The 22,006-nt window shown below is 45.1% G+C and overlaps 1 protein-coding gene across 1 annotated transcript in view; it reads left to right on the forward strand.

Moving 5' to 3' along the window:
• LOC142873424 (anoctamin-2) overlaps positions 1-22,006 on the forward strand; it is a 57,533-nt gene that overhangs the window by 18,396 nt on the left and 17,131 nt on the right. The gene's annotated exons all lie outside the window — the stretch shown is intronic.

The raw sequence follows: 22,006 nt of genomic DNA on the forward strand, positions 1-22,006 counted from the left end.
AACTACTTACAATGAATAAAATAACCATATACCAGAAAGTTTGAAAACAGAGAAAAGATGGGAATCTGCCTTCTAGAACTTCTCTCATTCAAGTTCTACTTTCTTTATCATTTTGGTGCTATTTCTTAGACCCTTTTCTATGTATATGAATTTAAAAATAAAGTCGTGATCATGTTTCTCTTTTTTGTTTTTTTAATTGATGCATAATAGTTTTACCTATTTATGGGTTATATGTCATATTTTGTTACTTCATAGACTGATGATCAAGTCAGTTTATTTGGGGTGTCTGTCACCTGTAGTACTTATCATTTCTATGTGTTGAGAACATTTCAAGTCCTCTCTTCTAGCTATTTTGAAACATACAATATGTTATTGGTAACTATAGTCACCCTATACTGCTATTGAACAGTAAAACATATTCCTCCTATCTAACTATATGTTTCTGACCAGTAACCAACCTCTCTTCACCCCCACCCACACACACATACCCTTCCCAAGCTCCATTATCTGTCATTCTACCCTCTACCTCCATGGGAGCAACTTTTTCAGCTCCAACATACATGTGAGAACATGTGATATTTGTCTTTCCATGCCTGACTTATTTTACTTAATATAATGACCTCCAGTTCCATCCATCTTGCTGAAAATGACATGATTTCATTATTTTTTGTGGCCAAATAGTATTCCATTATGTATAGGTATCACATTTTCTTCATTCATTCATCCATTGGTGGACACTAGGTTGATTTCATACCTTTGCTATTGTGACTAGTGCTTTAATAAACATGCAAGTGAAAGTATTCCTCTGATATATATATATTTCTTTTCCTTTGGATAAATACCAAGTAGTGGAATTGCTGGATCACATGGTAGTTCTGTTTGTAGGTTTTTGAGAAATATCTGTACTGTTATCCATAATGGCTGTAGTAATTTACATTCCCACCAACAGTATATAGGAGTTCCTTTTTCTCTGTATCCTCACCAGCATTTGTTATTTTTTGTCTTTTTGATAATTGCCATTCTAACTGGGGTAAGATGATATCTCTCTGTGGTTTTGGTTTACATTTTCCTGATGATTAGTAATGTTGAGCATTTTTTTCATATAACTGTTGGCCATTTGTTTGTCTTCTTTTGAGAAATGTTATTTGTGTCCTTTGCCCGCCTTTTAATGGAATTGTTTTTATTTAATGCTGAGTTGTTTGGGTTCCTTACACATTCAGAATATTAGTCCCTTGTCAGATGAATAGTTTGAGAATATCTACTCTCATTCAACAGGTTATCTCTTCTCTCTGTTGATTGTTTCATTTGCCGTGTAGAAGTCTTTTAGTTTAATATAGTCTCATTTGTCTATTTTTGTTTTTGTTCCCTGTACTTTTGAGGCCTCACCCATAAAATCTTTGACTAGATGAAAGTCCAGAAGAGTTTTTCCTAGGTTTTCTTCTAGTATGTTTATAGTTTCAGGTCTTACATTAAAGTGTTTAATTCATCCATCTTGAGTTGATTTTTATCTGTGGTGAGAGACATGGGTCCATTCTTCTGCATATGGATATCCAATTTTCCTAGCTCCATTTATTGAACAGGGTGTCCTTTCCTTAATGTATATTCCTAATGCTTCTGTCAAAATTGAGTTGGGTGTAAATATGTGGCTTTATTTCTGGGTTCTCTACTCCGTTCCATTGGTCTATGTGTCTGTTTTTATACCAATATCATGCTCGTTTGGTTTCTATAGCCTTGTAATATATTTTGAAGTCAAGTAGTGTGATGCCTCCAGCTTTGCCCTTTTTGCTGAGAATTACTTTGGTTATTTATTCTGGCTTTTTGGTTCCATATGACTTTTAGGATTTTTTTCTATTTCTATGAAAAGTGACATTGGTATTTTGATTGGGATTGCATTGAATCTTCAGATTACTTTGGGCAGGATGGTCATTTTAACAATATTAATTCTTGTGATCCATGAGCATAGGATGTTATTCCATTTTTTTGTGTCCTCTTCAATTTCTTTCATCAGAAGAAAGTTTTATAGTTTCTTCATCAGTTTTATAGTTTTCCTTGCAGAGGTCTTTCATTTCCTTGGTTAAGTTAATCCCTACTTTTTTTTTTTTTTTTGTAGCTATTGTAAATGGGATTGCCTTCTTGATTTCTTTCTCAGCTAGTTTATCATTGGTGTATAAAAACACTACTGATTTTTGTATGTTGATTTTGTATCCTATAACTTCACTGAATTTATCAGATCTAGGAGATTTTTGGTGGAGTATTTAGATTTTTCTAAATTAGATAAGATTATATATATATATATATATATATATATATATATATATATATAAGATCTTATAAATATAAGATCATTATTGTCAGCAAGGAAGGACAATTTGACTTTCTCTTTCCCAATTTGGATGTCTCTGATTTCCTTCTCCTGCCTGATTGCTTTGGCTAGGACTTCTAGTACTATGTTGAATAGGTGTGGTGAAAGTGGGTATACTTGTCTTATTCCAATTCTTAGAGGCTTTCAGCTTTTCCCCATTCAGTATGATATTAGCTTTGATTTATCATGTATAACCTTTATTAAGCTGAAGTATGTTTCTTATATTCCTAATTTGTCGAGAGTTTTTATCATGAAGGGTTGTTGAATTTTATCAATGCTGTTTCTGTGTATATTGAGATGATCATATGGTTTTTGTCCTTTATTCTGTTAATTTGATATATCACATTTATTGATTTGTTTATGTGGAACTATCCTTACATCCCTGGGATAAATCCTATTTGATTATGGCATATAATCCTTTTGATGTGCTGTTGGATTCAGTTTGCTAGTATTTTGTTGAGGATTTCCGTGTCTAAGTTCATCAGGTATATTGGTATATACCTAAGTTCATCAGGTATATTGTTTTCTTTTTTTGTTGCATCCTTGTATGGTTTTGATATCAGGGTAAGGCTGGCCTCGTAGAATGAGGAATAATTGCCTCCTCTTCAACATTTTGGAATAGTTTGAAGAGAATTGATGTTAATTCTTTTTTGAAAGTTTGGTAGAATTCAGCAGCGAAGCCATACAGTCCTGGACTTTTTCTTGCCAAGAGACTTTTTATTAATGATTCAATCTCATTACTCTTTTTTGGCCTGTTCAGGTTTTCTATTTCTTCTTGATTCAATTTTGGTAGATTGTATGTATATAGGAATTTATCCATGTCCTCCAGGTTTTCTAGTTTGTTAGTGTATAGTTGTTCATAGTAGTCTCTGATGATCTTTTGTATTTCTGTGGTATCAGTTGTAATGTCTCCTTTTTCTGTTCTGATTTTGTTTATTAGGGTCTTCTTTATTTTTTATTTTGTTAGTCCACAGATAGTGGTTTGTTGATTTCATTTATCTCTTCAAAAAACCAACTTTTTGTTTTGTTGATCCTTTGTATTTTTTAATCTCTATTTTGTTTAGTTATGCTCTGATCTTTATTATTTCTTTCTTTCTACTAATTTGGGGTTTGGTTTCTTCTTACTTTTCTAGTTTCTTAAGGTGCATTAATAGATTGTTTATTTGACATTTTTCTAATTTTTTGATGTAGGTGTTTATTGCTATAAACTTCTCTCCTAGCATTGCTTTTATTATATCCCATAGGTTTTGGTATGTTGTTTTTCAATTTTTATTTGTTTTAAGTATTTTTAAAAATTTCCTACTTAATTTCTTCCTTGGCCTAGTAATCATTAAGAAGCCCATTGTTTAATTTCCATGTGTTTGTACAGTTTCCAAAGTTCCTCTTCTTATTGATTTCTAGTTTTATCCCATTGTGGTCTGCAAAGATACTTGATATGATTTCAATTTTTAAAAATTTGTTGAGACTTGGCTTGTGCCCTAACATATGGTCTATCCTGGAGAATGTTTCATGTGCTGATGAGAGAATATGTATTCTGAGAATATGTATTCTGTTAGATGAAATGTTCTGTAAATGTCTGTTAAGTCCATTTGGTCTAATGTGCAGTTTAAGTGGAATATTTCTTTGTCAGATTTCTGTCTAAATTATCTAATGCTGAGAGTGGGCTGTTGATGTTCCCAACTATGATTGTACTGGAGTCTATCTCTCTTAATATTTGCTATATCTCCAATAATATTTGCTATATATATGTGGGTGCTCCAGTGTATTTTGTGCTATATATATGTGGTGCATATATGCTTAGAATTCTTATATTCTCTTGCTGAATTGATCTCATTATCATTATATAATAACCTTTTTTTGTCTCTTTTTACTGTTTTTAAATTAAAGCCTATTTTATCTACGTATAGCTACTCTTTCTCCCTTTGGGTTTCTGTTAGCATGAAATATCTTTTTCCATCCCTTTACTTTCAACCTGCATGTCTTTACAGATGACATGAGTTTCTTGTAGGCAGCATATAGTTGGTTAATGTTTTTTTATTCATTCAGAAAGCCTATATTTTTTAAGTTGAAAGTTTAATCTGTTGACATTGAAAGTTATTAATGATATGTGAGGGCTTATTCCTGTCATTTTATTAACTGATTTCTAGTTGTTTTGTGTATTCTTTTTTCTTTTCTTTCTCTTTTATTGTGTATGATTGTGGTTTGGTGGTTTTCTGTAGCAGTAACATTTTAGTCCTTTTTCTTCCTTATGCGAATATTTGTTCTACCAGTGGGTTTTATTCTTTTGTGTGTTAACATGATGATAGGTATCATCCTTTTAGCTTCCAGCTATAGGTCTCCCTTAAACACTCCTTGCATGGCTCATCTAGGGGTGATATATTCCCTCAGCTTTTGCTTTTGTGAAAAAGATTTTTTTTCTCCTTAATTTATGAAGGATAATGTTGGGTATAATGTCCTTGCATGACATTTTTTTTTTTTTTGTCAGCACTTTGAATAATCCCATTTTCTCCTGGCTTTTAAAGAATTTCCTCTAAGAAATCTGCTGTTATTCTTATGGGGTGGGGGATCTCTTACAAGTGACTAGATACTTTTCTCTTGCTGTTTTGAGAATTCTCTTCACCTTTGACTTTAAACAGTTTGACTATAATATGTCATGGAGAAGATATTTTTGAATTATATCTATTTTGGAATCTCTGAGGTTCCTGTTTCTGGATGTCTAAATCTCTTACTAGACTTGGAAAGTTGTTAGCTATTATTTTGTTAAATAGGTTTTCTATTCCTTTCATTTTCTCTTTGCCAAAATTCAAATACTTGGTTACTTTATAGTGTCCTATGTGTCATGTAGGCTTTGTTCATTCTTTTAAATCTTTATTCTTTGTTTTTGTCTGACTGGTTATTTCAGAAGACCTGTCTTCAAGTTTTGAAATTCTTTCTTCTGTTTGATCTATTTTTGAAACTATCAAATGTATTTTGTATTTCATTGAATGAATTCTTCAGTTCCAGAATTTCTGTTTGGTTCTTTTTAATGATATCTATTTCTTTGGTAAATTTCTCATTTATGTCCTGAAGTGTCTTTCTGATTTCTTTATATTGTTTTCCTGTATTCTCTTGTATCCCACTGACCTTCTTTAATATCATTACTTTGAATAATTTTTCTGGTATTTCATAAATATCTTTTATTGGAATCTGTTGCTGGAGAATCATTGTGTTCCTTTGGACATGTCCTATATCTTTGCTTTTTCATGTTTCTTGTGCCCTTACATTGATATCTGAGCATCAGTGTAATACCGCTTCTTCCAATATTTTGAATTTGCTTTTGTAGGGGAAGACTTTCCTGAAGATATATCTATGGGTTGATTGAGTAGGGCACTTTGGCTTTGATTCTGGGTGCATGTAGTAGTGTAGTCTCTGATTTCTTTGGCTATAAAAGATGGGAAATCACAGACACCACTATTTGTGAGTTCCTCAGTGCCTTAGGGTGCAATTGTTAGTGGAAGCTGTGGGGAAATTTTGCTGAGGTTGAGGATGCCAGATGGGCCTATCCTTGGGCCCCAGGGTGGCATACATTGGCACTGGTGTTAGTGGGTCCGAGGGGCCAATTCTTGGGCCTCCATGTGGCTTGCTTTGGTGCTGGTAGTGGCAGCAGTGGGCCAGGAAGGTAGGAAGGTTCTTGGGACTCTGAGCAGTGAGTGTGATGGGGGTGATGGCAGTAGTGGTGACCAGACAACCCTCAGGATCCCAAGTGGTCCACACCGATGTTGGCAGTGGCTGCAATGAGTTTGAGGAGCAAGTCCTCAGGTCTGCAGCTGTGGTGTGTGTATGTGTGTGTTTCAGCTGTGATGGTAGCAGCAGAGTGGGTGGGCCCAACCTCAGGACCCTGGGAAGAGTGGTTAAGTAATGGGACACGTAGAGCTGGGGCAGGCATACCTGTCCTCCAGCCTCCCATGGTGCATGTGCGTGCTTGCTGTGGTAGGTGGGGGCAGGATGGTCCCTAGAATGCCCATGGAATGCTCAGGTGGAGATGGCAGTGGCTGTGCTGCAGTTCTACTGCTGGGGAGGGCAATGTTGCCTTCAGTGGCAGCCTCCACATGCAGGCGGCCAGGGAGCACATGCTTTGCTTGTGCGTTGGTCTCAGCAGCAGTAGCCCACAGTGGCAGCAGCTATGAGTCAAGGCCTTTGTTTTCAGGGCATGTACAAGTGTCTGACAGCTTTGCCAATGGCTCATACGTTAGCCCTGATGGCAGTAGCCAACCACAGTGGTGGCTATAGGTGGCTATAGGGATGTCAGTGGGACTCCAGGGATGTGGAGATGCAGGGGCTGTTGGGCCCCAGGGCAGGATGTAGTCTGGTGGGGGCTGGGCTCTCAAAATGGCACCACACTGCAGCTGCTTAGGGCTGGGGTGGAGGGAGTCAGCGTGAGCTTCCTCTCTGGAACAGTGACATCCTGTGGTCTCCAGGCAGCTCCCGATGTTAGTCTGGGGGCCTGCAGGGCTCTGGTGGCTCTCCTGAGACTAGGCTTGCAGGAGTCCACAGTAGTAGTGTGGATCACTAGGTGACTTGCACTTCCCTTCCCCACACTGGGGCACCACTCCAGGCTCCCACCTCATCCTGGCTGAGCAGGCATCCTAGCTTCCCCGTCCTTCCTTGCCTGGGGTGTTTCCTGCTGTTTCTCTGTTGAATGCCAGTTTTCTGTGTTAGATGATCTATTTAAGTGTGATTATCTCCTCACTGTCTTGGCTCTCTGTGGAGGAGCCAAGTACCAGATGCTCCTAGTCAGCTGTCATGTAGCCCCTCCCACTTATTTCTTTTTTCCTTTAGCATTAAGTAATTATTTCTAAGTTCTCACACAATATTCACAATGAATAGCAGTATGATAATCCTAATAGTGCGCCATAGTATCTCCCCCGGTTCTAGTGCTCTATTACACACTGTCTTTGTGTACATAATGTTTTCCACATTTATTATTATTTCATCAAGCTTGAGTCGCACAGGTATGATTAGTTGAACTAAGGTATGGTTATTGCATGGCTCTTGATTCGTTTTCCCAAATTGCTAATTGAAAGGATTAGACCAATTCACTCAGCTGTGGGCAATGTATCCTGCACTACCCTCTACTGAGCACAAATTATTCAGTATCCTGAAGTCATGTGTTGTGAAAGAATTATCACCCTTGAGCCACACAATTCTACTTTGTCGACCCAAATATTCCAGACTCATCCTTAGTGACGTCTTCCCATGCCAAGCCCCAGTTCCTGCTGGGAGGAATCATTACGTATTTGCTCTTCTGTCCTAGAAGACAGAAGACAGTATGTGTTTGGTACACACACTGGGACATCTTACTGGACTGTGGGAAAATTGCTCACACATCTGTTCCTCGGCAGACCCCGTCTACTAGAGTCTAAAGAGCAGTGAGTGGGGGCCATGGCTTATTCATCTTTTCATATCCTCCAGAGTCTAGCACATTTCCTGGCATATAACAGGCACTCAGTGTGTCTGATGAACAAGGATAAGTGAATGAATGGATGGATGCACCTATTAATTAATGAGGGAAAGTTTCTTAGCAGAGATAAGTTTGTAATAACAACTTTATGAGGCAAATGAAGGGTCATTTTCAAAGCCGAGCTTGGTCGATGGTGGATCAGGGATGTCCTGAGATTTCCAGCTTTAGGTAGGAGGTTATCTTAACAAAGCCCGAGGTCCCTTCTGGTTCTGAAGATCTACGTATCAGTGACAAGAGCAAGGAATAGCATTCCAAGGAAAAGGACTAGCAATTACAAAAAGTCTCATGAGTAACTGTTGACAAAGAAAAGCAAATGGTAGTGTTTGGGTAGGGAGGGTTCAGATATAGACCTGGGGTTAGTGGTGAAACCTGGAGACCAGAAGAGTTTGTATTTCTCATCAGGCCATTGGGAGCAGTTGCAAAGTCCTGGGCCATGTGAACTCTGTTTCCCTTGGGTACATGGGCAGCAAGTGCAGAAAGGAGATCATAAGGCTAAGGAAACACAGTGGACTCATTCACATCTTCATTCATTCATCAAACATTTATTAAGCACCTAGAGGGAGGAACAAGTCTGGAGACTAGGACCGTTCTTCAACAATCCGGGTTTCTATTGATATTGATTCAGTCCACAATTCAGCTGATACTGATGCAGTCTTGTCTGCAAGGGGAAACCAGGATCACATGGGTTTTCCAGGCTGGATTCCACGGAAACTTGCTCACAGAGTTCTTCAGGCCATTTTGCTAGACTTTTAATCTTAGAGACGTATTTCAGAGACATGACTATTTTGTTTTCTATTTTATTTAGTGTGAGGACAATGTTTTCTGGATTAGGTTTCTTTCATTCCTTTTATCTCTGGACTATCCTCCTCACCTTTGAAGGGAGTATTTTTTCCTCAGGTACAATCAGTCAAAGACTAGGTTGCAGAATAAGCGCCACCAAACTTCCCTGAGCAACATAGGCTAAGTGTGGTTAAGGAGTGGGTCTGATGTCAGACCACTGAGTCCGGTCCTAACCCTGCTGCACACTGGACTCTGGGCTTGGTGCTCAAAGTCAGCCAGGCCCAATGTTTCCATTTAAAAGTAGGTTTGATGACGATAACACCTAGCTCACAGGAGTGTTCTGAGAAGTGGGTGATGAGTATACAGTAGGTAAAAACCAGTGCTTGCACACATAGACTCTTCATGAACATTAGCCACCATTGTTATTGTCCAGAGTCCAATTTCTCATAAATGTAGATATTTTGTGATTAAAAACAGTCTGGAGCCCCTGAATGCAGTGAGCTCTGGAGATGCTTCCCACCCCTGGGTGTAGGGCTGTTCAGGCATACTTAACGAATGAGGATATCTGCTGGGCCCAGAGGCTCATGCCAGCTCTTTGGGGGGCCTACGTGGGAGGATTGTTTGAGGCCAGGAGTTCAAGACTAGCCTAGGCAACATAGCAAGACCCAGTCTCTACAAAAAAATTTTAAAATATTTGCCAGGCATGGTGGTGTGCACCTGTAGTCCCAGCTACTCGGGGGAGGCTGGCTAAGATGGGAGGATCACTGGAGTCCAGGGGCCGGAGGCTGCAGTGAGCTGTGATCACACCATGCACTTCAGCCTGGGTAACAGAGTGAGACCTTGTCTTTAAAAAGAGAGAGAGAGAGAATAAGGGTATCAAACTCTAAGACAATTCTAAAAATCATATTCAGAAGCTTGAGCTATAAACACTCTAAGATGTTTGTCCTTTCAGAGAACTCTAAGCCCTTGAGGCTCGACTTGACAAGTTTGGAATTTTAAATGGGTTCTTTTTGTCATCTGTTTATCTAAAACCCACAAGCTTTAGTTCCTTTAGTCATCCAAAAAATAACCCTATTGTCTTCCTGCCTCAGGAATTCAATTATCCCCCTTAGAGCCTTTACCCAGCTTCTAAAATGCAACCCAAACTTCCAGGCCCTTTAGCTATGATTGTGGGTGATGAGATGAATTTCTTCTGTCATTCACACAGTTATTAGAGGAAATCTCATTTTTCTTAGTCATGAGCTTATACCCCATTAACCCTAGTAGGAAGGGAAGTGCATCAGTGATTGCATATTTCCTTATTCATTCTTTTGGAGTAAAAGCCAGGTAGTTATTTTAAGGGCCAAGGACCCGCAGTCTGTCCTGCTCTCTGGAAATGTCCACCAGGGCCTGAAAGACTGACGAGCTGAGGGAAATGCACAGGAATGTCCCCTTTAGAGGCCGGACATCAAAGCCCTTGTAGCCACATCTGCCTTTTCTCGTGAAATTGCAAGTTTGAACTCGTGGGTTCAGGAGGAACATCCATGAATTGGTTTAGACCCTGTCTTACTCTCCACGGCTTCCCTCTGACTCTATGTCCACTCTGGCTGGGGAGAGCCCTGTGCCCAGAGATCCTGAGCCTTTTTATTCATGGATCCTTAGCTCGCTGACTTTGCCTCGACTAAGAATTTTGGATTCCGATTTAAGCCCTCATCCTTTCTCCTTGGAGTTACTGCAAATGCATCCTGATTTGTTGCCTTGCTTCCTTTACACTCCTCCCTTCTTTCCTTCTCGCTTTTTAGAATGGCTTTTTAAAAATGCATATTCTTTTTTTTCCACTTAAAATCTGTCAATGCTACTGACTTCTTTTAAGATAAAGCTCACACCCCAGTGCAGCCAACCAGGGCGTCCCTGAGCTGGCTCTTGCTGTGGGTCCTGTCACAGCCGGCGTGTGCAGATCCGGTCATCGCACATGTCCAACTGTGCCCGTGCAGCCTGCCTGCCTGCCTTACCCAGGCAGGTTTCACGGCCAGACACTGCTGCCCCTGGAAGCGCTTCCTGATCCGCCCATCCTCAGGTGCTCTCCTCCTTGTACCTGAGCCCTTTCAAACAGGTCAGTGCTTTGGGGACAGGAACTTATGCCTCATGAGCCACACTGCTCAGCACAGTTTCTGGAACCTAGTAAGTGCTCAGTGACATATTTCTTGAATGGACGGCTCTGTGACTTCCCTTCCTCCGGCGGCAGAGAAAGAGAGCCTCGCTTCTCTGTGGCGCATCATATGCGGGTCTCTCTCCTTTCTTTATAGGCAGCAATTTTCATCTCTCAAGACCAAGGTGAACATGTTTATTACCAGGGTTTCCCTCAAAGAAAAGTCACTTCTGTTTCTAATTTGCTCCTCTCCCTTCCGGGACAAGCCGTTTGTGGGAGAGGACGGAGTGGAACGCTCTCTCCACCCTGGGCAACTCCCACGCCGCGGCCTCCCCTCTGCAGCGCCCCACCCGCCCCTGGGGGGCGCTCTAGTGTCGGGAGGCGCCAGGCACTGGGCACACACGCAGACCCGGCCTGTGCCCGCCAGGGTTTCCGGGCCTGGCGGAGGAGAGAGACGGGCAGACAGACCCGGAAGGGCCTCGGCGGCCTAGAAACAGGCTGGCCCGCCCGGCGTGTTTCCGAGCGCTGGGTCTTTGCGGGCCCCTGCGACCCGGGGGCTGTGCTGGGGAGAACTGCCCTTCCCTCCTCCGGTCAGCCGGGAATTAGCTGCCCACTCACCCAACACCCTTGGGTCGCAGAGACACCCACTGAGGCAGAGCAACCTCCGGCCCGGACGTGGGGGGCTCGTCCCGGTTCCCGCCTCAGGGAAGGCCTGCGGGAGAGGCCGGGAAGAGCGTCCCCTCGGAGGAAACGTTTCTAGGCCGTCCGGCTGGGCGCTTAGTTCCCGTCACTGTTTCCGAGTTCTCTGCCACACTCGCGGCCCACGTCCTCCGGGCCCCTGCTGAGGGGCCTCGAGGTCACCGCACATCCCCTGCTCTCCCCGCGCCCCCACGGGGCGGGCGGCCTGCAGTGTCGTGTCCGTCCCTGGGCGCTCTGGGAGCGGCCCTCCTGCCCGCAGGCTCCGCCTGCCGCCCGAGCCGCTTCCGCTTCCCCCTCAGCACAGCCACTCGCACCGCAGTGTCTCTGCGAGTCACTCTTTCTGAGGTGTGGCGTGGTGGCGTCCCTCCCCAGGGAGGCCTCGTGGAGAACCTTTCGCTTACTTAACCCCACGCCGCCCACTCTCTGCGTTCAGCCACACCCACGTCCCTGTCTTTTGCCGCCGCCCTGGCTCCTCCGCTCCTCTCCTTCAGGTTCACGGTTCACCGGCCAGCTCCTCCAGCCCCTCCGCTCCTCTCCTTCAGGTTCACGGTTCACCGGCCAGCTCCTCCAGCCCCTCCGCTCCTCTCCTTCAGGTTCACGGTTCACCGGCCAGCTCCTCCAGCCCCTCCGCTCCCGTCACCTTCTGGTAAAGCACGGACCCGAGCGCGGTCGGTGAGCGGGCAGTTAATTACAGGCCCTTTCTTGTAAGGCTCTGTCTGCCCGTCTCCTGTCCTTCCTTCCTCAGAACCCAGCCCCCGCCTCACAGGGTTTCAGACACGCTGTCTCCTAAGGCAGAGCTGCCTCTTGGTCATTCATTTCCAGAAGGCAGGTTCCTCCAATGGCGGGGCCTCGCCCAGCGCCCCCCACAGTGTGGACACCAAAGACACGTGGGAGGAACTTGCGAAGGACTTACTGAATAAACGGGGGCATCAGTTCATCTGTCTTCAGCTCTCTCTTATCTAGGCGGATGGAATCTCACGTTCTAGGAAGGCTGCGGTCACTTCTTACTTATTTATGGGCTGATAATCCGGTGCGTGGATTATCAAGAGAGGTGGTTATCCTTGTTTCCCTTTCTCTGCCTCCTCCTTCTCCTTCCAGGTCCCCTCCCTCCACCCCTTTCTTCCTCTGGCCACCCCTCTTCCAGGCCTGCTATGTGCTCCTTTCCAGCGAGGAGCCAGGGAAATAAGAGAAGGCATAACATGAACCCATCTGTGCTGCTCGAAGATAGCAGCTCTGGGAAACGCTTGGTGGAAGAGAAGTCTGAAGTCCACAGCAGATGTCAAAGCCTTCTTGGTGGCAATAGTTTCTGCTGTCCTCATGGATGACTGAGACTTGGTGATAGTCACCATGCTACTACTTTCCGGTTTCTCTGCACCCTTGTCTTTGAAATAAAAGCCCTTCACATCTGCCACCTAAATCTTTAGGTGACTGCTGTAGGGCAGAGTGAGCAGCATCTCCCCTTCCCCTGCTCCCAGGGTGTCAGTTGAGACTCGGGTGCGAATCCAACTCTACCTTTATCTACCTAGCAGTACGGCCTTGGGCATGACATCATATCCTCTCTCTGGGCTTCATTTCTTCCTTGACATTACAGGGAATTAGAACTAGAGAATGAGTTTGTCCCTGCAGCGATGCACCCACTGAGCTGTGGGTGGAACCGATCGTGCGATGTGTCACAAGTGTTAATGAGTTACTGCTACCAATGTTTTAGAAACATAAGATAAAACAGAGTCAGTGTCTCCCTCACTTTCTCAGATTCCTAGATCTTTCTTTGAGTGAGAGAGCAGGGACATTTCAGCATGCACAAACGGAAGTGAGCGATGCACGTCATCATTTTTCATTAAGTGTCTTGACAAGAATAAAGAGTTTCAGACTATGGGACCAGGTGCAGGGTCCTTTCCCTGCTGACCTCCTGGCTATACATACCAGCTGACCAATGCACCTTGAAGCCAAGAGGCCCAGGGGTGACGTGAGTTGCCTAAAGTTGCCCCAGTGGTTCATTAGTGGAATTTAGGCTAGAGCCCCTTTCCAGATCATTCCATCAGAGAATTTCATCAGGGCCTATAGGAGTTGGGCTTTAGTGGAGGGATGGGGTGGAGTGAGGCTTCCTTCTTCCTTCCCAACTGACTAGGCCTCCCCAATTCCAGAGGGCCCTTATCTTGGACTTTGAACAAAAAAGAGAGCAGTGAAACCAAAGCTGCCCACCGCCTCTGGTGTGCCTGACATGGTGATCCCGGCCCTGCTCTCAGCTGTCAGCTTCCTTCCCAAGAGCCCTGGGACCACCCATGCAGACAGGAAGTGCACTGGGCCCACTCCGGGCCTGTCAGTTGCAGTGGCAGGGTGGCCATCAGTCAGGGAGGCAGCAGGGAGAGGTGTATTCTGTTCACACTGTTCTAAGTGGAGCTGGAGCCAGCAGGCCCGGGGGCGGGCTGCGAGGTGAAGGGGCAGCTGGGAGTTGGGGAGGCTGGAGTCAGCGAGCAGGGCGGGTGGCAGCCACCTCTGGGCAGGGGTAGTGTGGGGATGGGCTGGCTCCAGACAAAGAGAAACCTGAGAGGGGGGATTAAGCTGCACAAACCTGCAAGGGGGGCAGGGAGTGTTCGAGGGAATCTCCAATATCAAACCCTTTCCTGGAGAGCTTACTAAGACGGACTTCAAGGCCAGTCTCCCGCTCCCCCATCTCTGAGGGGAGGAAAGAATGCTGGCCCCGGAGCCGCGCCGCTGTGACATTAATCATCACTGTCCCGGACCCCAAAATGGGGCTTAAAAACGCCTTTGCCACAGGCCCCTCACAGCCCAGTCATGGGGTTTTCTGCAGGGCCCAAGGAGAGGAAATTCTTCGGCTGCATTAAGAGCTGCAAGCTTAAATGCTCTGGACACTTGCAGAGTTTGACTTTTCTTGCAGAGCAGGGCTGGGCAGAAATGTGTAGCTCAAATTTAATCCTATAAGAGGAGTTTAGGGACAAGTTCCAAAAGAATCTTTTGATAAAACTTTAACCACCATTTTATCGAGATAAATAAATGATGTCATTGTCAGTTTTTCCCACCTGAAGACCAATGGCCTAGGTTCATGATGTTCACTAAATCGTGATGGAAGCTTCTAGAGGGTAAGAGATTCGTGTCTTATTCATAGCACCTAAGCACAGGGTGTGGCGTATAGTAGTTGCTCAACATTCAGTTGCTGAAGAAGGAAGAAGAATGAATGAGGTGATCCTATAGTGAGGACCTTGAAGACAAAGTGACAGTTGGACTCTGCAGAAGTTGCTTTCTTCAGAGCTCTCAGACTCCTTGCTGTATGGGTTTAGTTGGGACAGCCCGTCCCATCTCTTTAGGTGTGAAGACTCCTTACTCTGAAGTGCTTGCCATTAGGGGATGTTGTCCCTTTAAGAGCAGGTCTCCTAGGGCAATATAAACTGAAGAACTTATAAAATTATCCGGGTAGTTCAGGTAAAATACCCATGTATTAGACAGCTAACTGCTGCCACAGTAATTACTGCCCCAAAGTCTTGGTGGCTTAGAGCTGAGATAGAGGATCAAGAACAATGGAGATTGCTGTTTCCAGAGATTACTACGTACCCCACCCTGTCCATGATCAGGTGACAGTGGCCACTTATTAAAGAAAAAGTAGAATGGACTGAGGCTTTAGGTGGAGGGAGGACTTAAGTGACATCCAAGATTCCTTTAAACTCTGATATTCTTGGTTCATGGAAGGTAAGGACCACACTGTGTAATTTTGAAACTTATAACAGAGGCTAGATGTAAATGATGAGATATTCTAGAATATCTGCAAAATCATCAGCACTGAAGCCCACATATTCTGCCACAGAGAACTCCAAGTGTGTGCGCTATAAGCCAATGGCTCAAAGAACCAGGAAATTCCTTTCCCTGAGCCATCGTGTTTATACAAACTGAGTCATTCCAATTGATAATCAGCCTCCTGCCATCTTCTCCAAATGGCATGTCAACACAGTTGAGGTAGCATCCAGGCAGGGTCCTGTTCCAGCATTTCTGGGAAGTAGGGTGACTCCCAGGTCACTGCCTTCCTTTGACTTCTGAGGTACATATTGTTGGCATTGCCTGCACTAGGGCAGGCAGCTTTAAGAACAAAAGAAGAGTCTATCTGGATACCGCACCTGCCTGTGTAGTGCAGAAGGCTTCTGCCATGCGAAAGGTGCCTAGGAAGGAGAGGAGGGAAGGAGGGGGAAGCGGGAGGGAAGGCAGTATTTTAGTCTAAACCTGCAAAGAACTGTACTGCTTTCCCATTTCTCTTCTTGCTCTAACAACCAGGAAGCTCAGAGTGAACTTTGTTGTTCAAACCTAGGGATATTATGGTCCCCAGACTTTGCATATTTGTTTTGCTCTCTTTTCTGTGCCCTTGTTTCCCTTTTTCTAAAATCTCATAAACCCAACCATATTTTCGTTTTGTTTCATTTCGACTTTTGCACAGCTATTTGGGAAGAAGTAGCAGAAAAGAAAAAAAGCAAACAAAGGTCTTCAGTACTCCTTTGTTGCTTGGAAACTTCCTTCCAATCACTGGCCCTCTACGCATGCCCTGATCAGCACAGGGCAGCAGTGGACGGGAGGGTGGAGGGTATGAGGGAGGATGAGCGAATCACTGTCCCTCACACTCCCGTCTGGCAGGTGGATAAAGCAAACAGTCGTGAGAAGGTCAGACCATTCGTTTGTCCTTCCAGTAAACATTTTCTGGAAATTCACCAGTCTGTTCTCTAGAAAGTGACTTGGGAGGTCTCACCAACTCAGTTCTCCCTGCTTTTGATGTGGGGCTAGGCAAAAGGGGGTCACTGAGTTTCCTTTAAGCACAAAGGAATGAAGAAAAGTCAGAACCAAATGTGCCCCATGGATCTGTCCCAGTGTTGCATTGCTTTGCACGCTATAAGCTCCTAATACTTACGCTGTTACTTTAAGCCTGTCCCTTCCTGTTATGACTTCTCCAGGTTTCTGAATCAAGCCCGATCCATTGTGTAAACCCCACGTGACTCCATGCAGATTGAAAGGGAATTCCACTTATTGTCTTTATTTCCTAAGTTGTTTGTGAATTTCCATCAGTGGATTTGCAGGGAGGATCTTAACTACCAACCATCCAGCAAACCTTCGTATCCCTCCTTTACTTGTTCTTCAAGTAGAGTAATCGCAGTTCTCTGAAGCCCCCAGGGCCTGCTGATGAGAGGGAGTTACTCCCGACAATGCTGCCCTTCTTGCTGTAACTCCAGGTTTGCCTACACGTCCATCTTCCCCACTGCAGACTCTGAGCCCTTGGAAGGATGCTACAGTAATCTACTCATCTTTGTTTTGTAGCAATGACCATGGTGCCCAGTATATAGAATGTGCTCAGTAAATGCTTGTTGAATGAATGAATGAGTGGGTGGATGGTGAATGATGGACATTGAGAATTCTCATATATTTCTGTCAAGCCTTCCACTATTTTCCTAAACAACAGAGGCCCATATTGAGGATCTAACTCATGGTTTCTCTCCTCACTGTCTCTTTCTATTTACGTGGTCGATCAACACTTGCAATTCTTTTTACACCAGATGCTGTCAGTGCAGAACATAGTTGGCTTCCCTTACCCTTAGGAGAAAGGGATCATTGGGTACAGCTTTGAAATATGGGCTGATGAAATAAACAGTGATGACCTTCCCTGCTGTGCTTTTGCATAAGTGTTTATTTTAATGGGCTGTTTCTAGCTGAATCTTTCAGTAACTGCCTCCTGAATGAGAAGACAAACTCATATGAGTGTGTCCCTCAATTAGAACATTGCATTGCTCATTAGTGGATCACAAAAAAAGAGGATTATCATCATCATCATCATCATCATCATTATTATTATTATTTTAAAGACAGGGTCTCACTATGTTGCCCAGGCTGAAGTGCAGTGGCCACCCACAGGCACGATCCTAGCACACTACAGCATCCAACTCCTGGGCTCAAGCGGTCCTCCTGCCTCAGCCTCCCGAGTAGCTGGGACTACAGGCGTGCACCACCATGCCCAGCAAAAGGGAATTCTTAAGCCCTCAGTTTTCAATCCCTTTAAGCAGACTGTGTTGCTTTTATTAAACAATAGAAAATTTTTAAAAATTATAATTATTTTCATTAGATTAGACTCTCCTCACTGACTGCTTTTACTCCAACTTTCTTCAAAGTCTTCTGTGGAGGTTACAGCAATTACGGCGGGAAATGCAAATACTTCATCTCCCTCTCTTCTCACTGTCGTCAAGTACGATGCTTTCAGCTCGCACATTTCTGTTTTTTGCCGTTTGTGTATGTGTTTCACAGCTGGTGAAAGTATAGGCATCTGTAATGTGACAGGCACCACGAAAGATGGTGGGTGAGGACTCAGAAGAGAGGCCGGTGTGGTCCCTGGCCTCAAGGAGCCCCCATCTGGGGGCAGGTCAGGTGAACAGAGGGGCCTGTGCAAGTCATTATGGAGCAGGAGTGAAGCCCATGGCACCTAATTCCACCTGGGCGAGCGGGAGGGAAGCAAGGGTGGAGGAGTCTTCCCAGAGAAGGTTGAGTTGAGCCTGAAAGATGAACAGAGCTGCACTCAGCAGGCCGGAAGAGAAGGAAAATCAGAGACAGTAGTGGTGTGTACCAAACATGGTGAGTTTTGGGAAGTCCAAATGGTTTTGGAATGGTTGGAAAGCAGGCACAGTTGACTTCCAACATACCAGCTAAATATTTGCCTGGAGAACAGAACATGGGCAGGGAGGAAGTGAGTTTGGAAAATATAAGTTAAAGTAAGATCACAAAGGGCCTTGAATGCCAGGCCAAATGTCTGAACTTTTTCGTGGGAAGGTGGATATTTTCACTGAAGAATTTTAAATAAATGAATGAAAAATCAGAGCTGTGTTTCATTGAGATCTTTTCCACCAAGCCTGGCCAGTCTATCCTACTCTACCTATTATACTGTCTGTCTTCTCTGAGCAGATTGTCCTGAAATGTCCTTGCAGGATGTTGTCTTGTTTACTTTAACCCACTTCTCCTTGTTATTTTAAGCTAAGCCCAGGAAATCGCCGGTGATTTAATTGTCTCCAGCACCAGGCAACACGGGCTGGTGGTTATTCTAAAGATCCCTGGCTGCCGCAGTGCGAGAAGAGAAAAAGCAACGGAGTTTATACCTAGGGGTATTTCCACTCTTTGTGCTTCCAACTCAGCATTTCTGGAGCACTTTATAACTGGCTTTGGAAAGATTTGGTTGAAAATCAACTGAAAGATTTCTTCCTAATTGGCTCGGCCAGGTTTAATCTGTTCTTGGTCAGGCCAAGCTGGCTTCTATTACGCAGCACGCGGAGGATTTCCGGCATTACCCTTATCCTAGTGGAGGCTCGCTGTTTTTAGAAACAAATCTTGGTGTTGGTGAAGGCTGGTATCGCCGTGTCCTCGAGGTGAACCCAGAAGGACTTCCATCCCATGCAATGTTTTAGGCCTTTGACTGAGCAGAGCAAGTCTTGCGTTTGGAATTTGCATGCTGGAGGGTATGGTTTTATATTTTTTCTCCCCAAGATAAAACAAAGCTTCCTATTTGTTTTCGCCTCTTTGGATTGAATCCCAGCGTGCCCAGTGTGAGCAGGCAACGCTTGCAGCTGTGGGACACTTGCAGAGAGGGGTGTTCCCGGCCGGGACGCCCTGGAGTAATGGTGCAGGTAGGGGATCTGTTGAGGTGGTCCAGTGCTGAGCACGTGGAGTTAACGTGAGATGAGACACTCTGTTATGGGGTAACTAATAGGAGCTACTAAAGAGCATGAAGCCAGCACTGGACGATGTTCGTGTTGAGAAGAGAGGAACAACGGAGCCTGTGTCTGGAAGGTCAGGACAGCCCTCGAGGACAGCGTGATGTCCGTCTCTGGAGTTCACGTGAAGAGAGAAGAGTGCTAAGTGGAGGGTCCCACTCTCCCTATCGTGCTGGAAGGATGTTGGCTTTCTAAGCACTGCCTGTGTGAGTGTGGCGAGGGCATGCTGTATACATTTGCAATCATTCTCGAGTAAACTGTCCTTCCTCCTCCCCATCAGTCTCCTCGCCAAACCCTTGCTGAGGCTTTGTGGAGTTTACACAGTTCTGCTGGAGGAAGTCGCTTATGATAAGAACGTTTGCCCTGTTGAACTGAGCCCATTAGAATCAAGAAGACTGACTTAGAACTCCATAAATAAGGATACATCCATACATATATACTTAAATACAGACATGCATTTTACAGGTTTTAGAAAACTAGTCTAACATCTGTTTTGCTTTCCTTGTTAATTCTGTCCCCTTCCACCTCCCTGCTCTCCCCCTACCCCTGACTCCAAAGTGAATTCCTCAGCAAAGCCTCATTTAAGAGATGCGATAGACCCTGCATTTTGAACTGGCTCCCAGAGCTTGCTTGAGATTTCTTCACCGCTTCTCAGTCCCTGTTGGCCAGCCAGCTCACCAGGTCGTCATTCTGAGGGCCCGACCTTGGAAAACCTGTCCCTTCCAAGTGCAAGTGCCCTGGCGCTGACTGGTGCCTGCCAGTCTCCTGGACCCTGCTGAGAACTTACTGGGCATCGAGGTCGATGGTAGTAGACAGGGTTGTATCTGCAAGAGCAGTGACCCACAACTGGGGGTCGAGCAACCTGCCAAATTACAAGCAGCTGGGCTAGGTAAAGTTCTGTGCTTGTTGTCTTTCCTGAAACTTCTAGTGCAAAGAAGGCTTAACCCTCCATAAAATATAATTTTTTTTTCAGTTTGGGTCCTGGATTTTCCTTGTTTATTTGAACAGCCTACAATCTCAAAGCTTATCTAAGAGAATGAGGATCATAGCATTGCAGCACATCAGACCTGAGGGAAGTTAAACCAGTTCCTTCAGTTTGGCAGTGAGGACGGCGATGCCCATTGAAATGACAGGCTTGGCCACAGTCCGAAAGCTAGTTAGTGATGTCCACAGCTGAAAGTCGGGTCTCCTGACTCCATCGGTGTTTAAACCTTAAGTTTATATAGTTTTAGCATATAAATATCCATCTGTACATGTTGACATTTATTCCAGTTAGAATAAAATTACACATCATAGGTCACATTTATTGAACAGTTGCTATGTGTTCTAAGCACATTGTGTATGTAATATCATTTACCCCTATGGAAACCCTATTAGGTGGGTATTATTATTTTTCCCAATTTACAGTTGAAGTACCTGAGGCTCAGAGAAGTTTAATAACTTGCCATTAGCATGTAGGGAAGTCCTATTAGACTGAATTTCTTGGGACGCAGGACTGTGTTTCCGTCAGCAAATATGCACTGAGCCCCCAGAGTGGACGGCACCCTAGCCTTTCCAGTGGACACAGCTGCGTGAGTAAGTCCGGCTCAGCGGTGTACAGCGATGCCGCCACAGAGGCCTGAGCACGGGGGGAGGGGGGGTGCTTCACAGGAGGGGTCACAGGCTTCACCGAGGAGGTGGCATTGGGTGGTGTCGGGATGCGTAGAAGGTTTCCAGCTGGAGAGAGGGTGCTTGTGAGCAGATGAATGGGAGGACTCAGTGTGGCAGGAAAATCAAGAGAATGAGCAGTTCAAAGGCTGAGAAGGCAGGAGCATGATGCCTGTGGGGCAGATGTTGGGAGCTGAGGTGTGTTGGCAGCAGTGTGTGAAGTGCCTGTATGCAAGCTGGGGATTTGCACCCTATTCAGTGAACCGAGGGGAGCCCATAGGAAATTTTAGGAGCAAGCAGGTAACAAGATCAGATTACAGGGGCTGTGTGCTGGCTGGACTCTAGCAGCCTGGCAGACAGGTGACAAGGAAGCCAGTCAGGAGGCTGTTGCAGTGATCTGGCGGGCCGACTGATTCAGCTGCTGAGGCACAGGCTGCCAGCACACCTTTGCGCAGGCTGCTCCCCGGGCTTGGGGTATCTCTGATTCAGTCTTCCCAGAATCGGCAGGCCGGTCTTTCAAGACCGCTCTCAGGTGTTCCGTGTGGGGACTTCCCTCCGTCCCTGCCTTGAACAGACTCGAGCTCTCCCCGCTGCGGGTCCCCAAGGCCACTGCACGTCCCTTGTTCTGCTGCGCGTCGCTGTCTGCATTCACCCCCTTCTCCAAACCTGCCTCCTCGAAGGCAGGCCCAGACCTTTGTCTCCTCAGACACTTGGCCAGCGCCGGACACCGCGCCAGCTCGCGATAGATGTGCGGTGGGCGAACAAAGTTTCTAAACAAAGGCAGTGACTGTAGACATCAGAGAAGAGTACAAATTTGGGAGGTGGTTTTTAAAGTTACATCAAGGGTTGGCAGACTATGGCCCGCGGGCCAAAGCCAACCTGCTTTATTTACTGCTTTTGTAAATAAAGATTTTACTGGAATTCAGTGTGCCCATTTGTTTATGTGCCGCCCCTGGCTGCCTTCCCTCTGCAAGGGCAGAGTCGAGTGGTTGTGACAAGACCATATGGCCTGTAAATCCAAAAACATTCACTCTCTGGCCCTTTACTGCGGTCTGCCAACCTCCGGGTGACGTGGATGGGTTCACGAATGGAGGCGGAGGGGGACGGCCATAGTTACGGCGTTCCCTTTCTCCTGTCTCCACCACGCC

The sequence above is a fragment of the Microcebus murinus genome, chromosome 10, assembly GCF_040939455.1.
Source record: "Microcebus murinus isolate Inina chromosome 10, M.murinus_Inina_mat1.0, whole genome shotgun sequence".
In the NCBI taxonomy this organism is placed as follows: Eukaryota; Metazoa; Chordata; class Mammalia; order Primates; family Cheirogaleidae; genus Microcebus; species Microcebus murinus.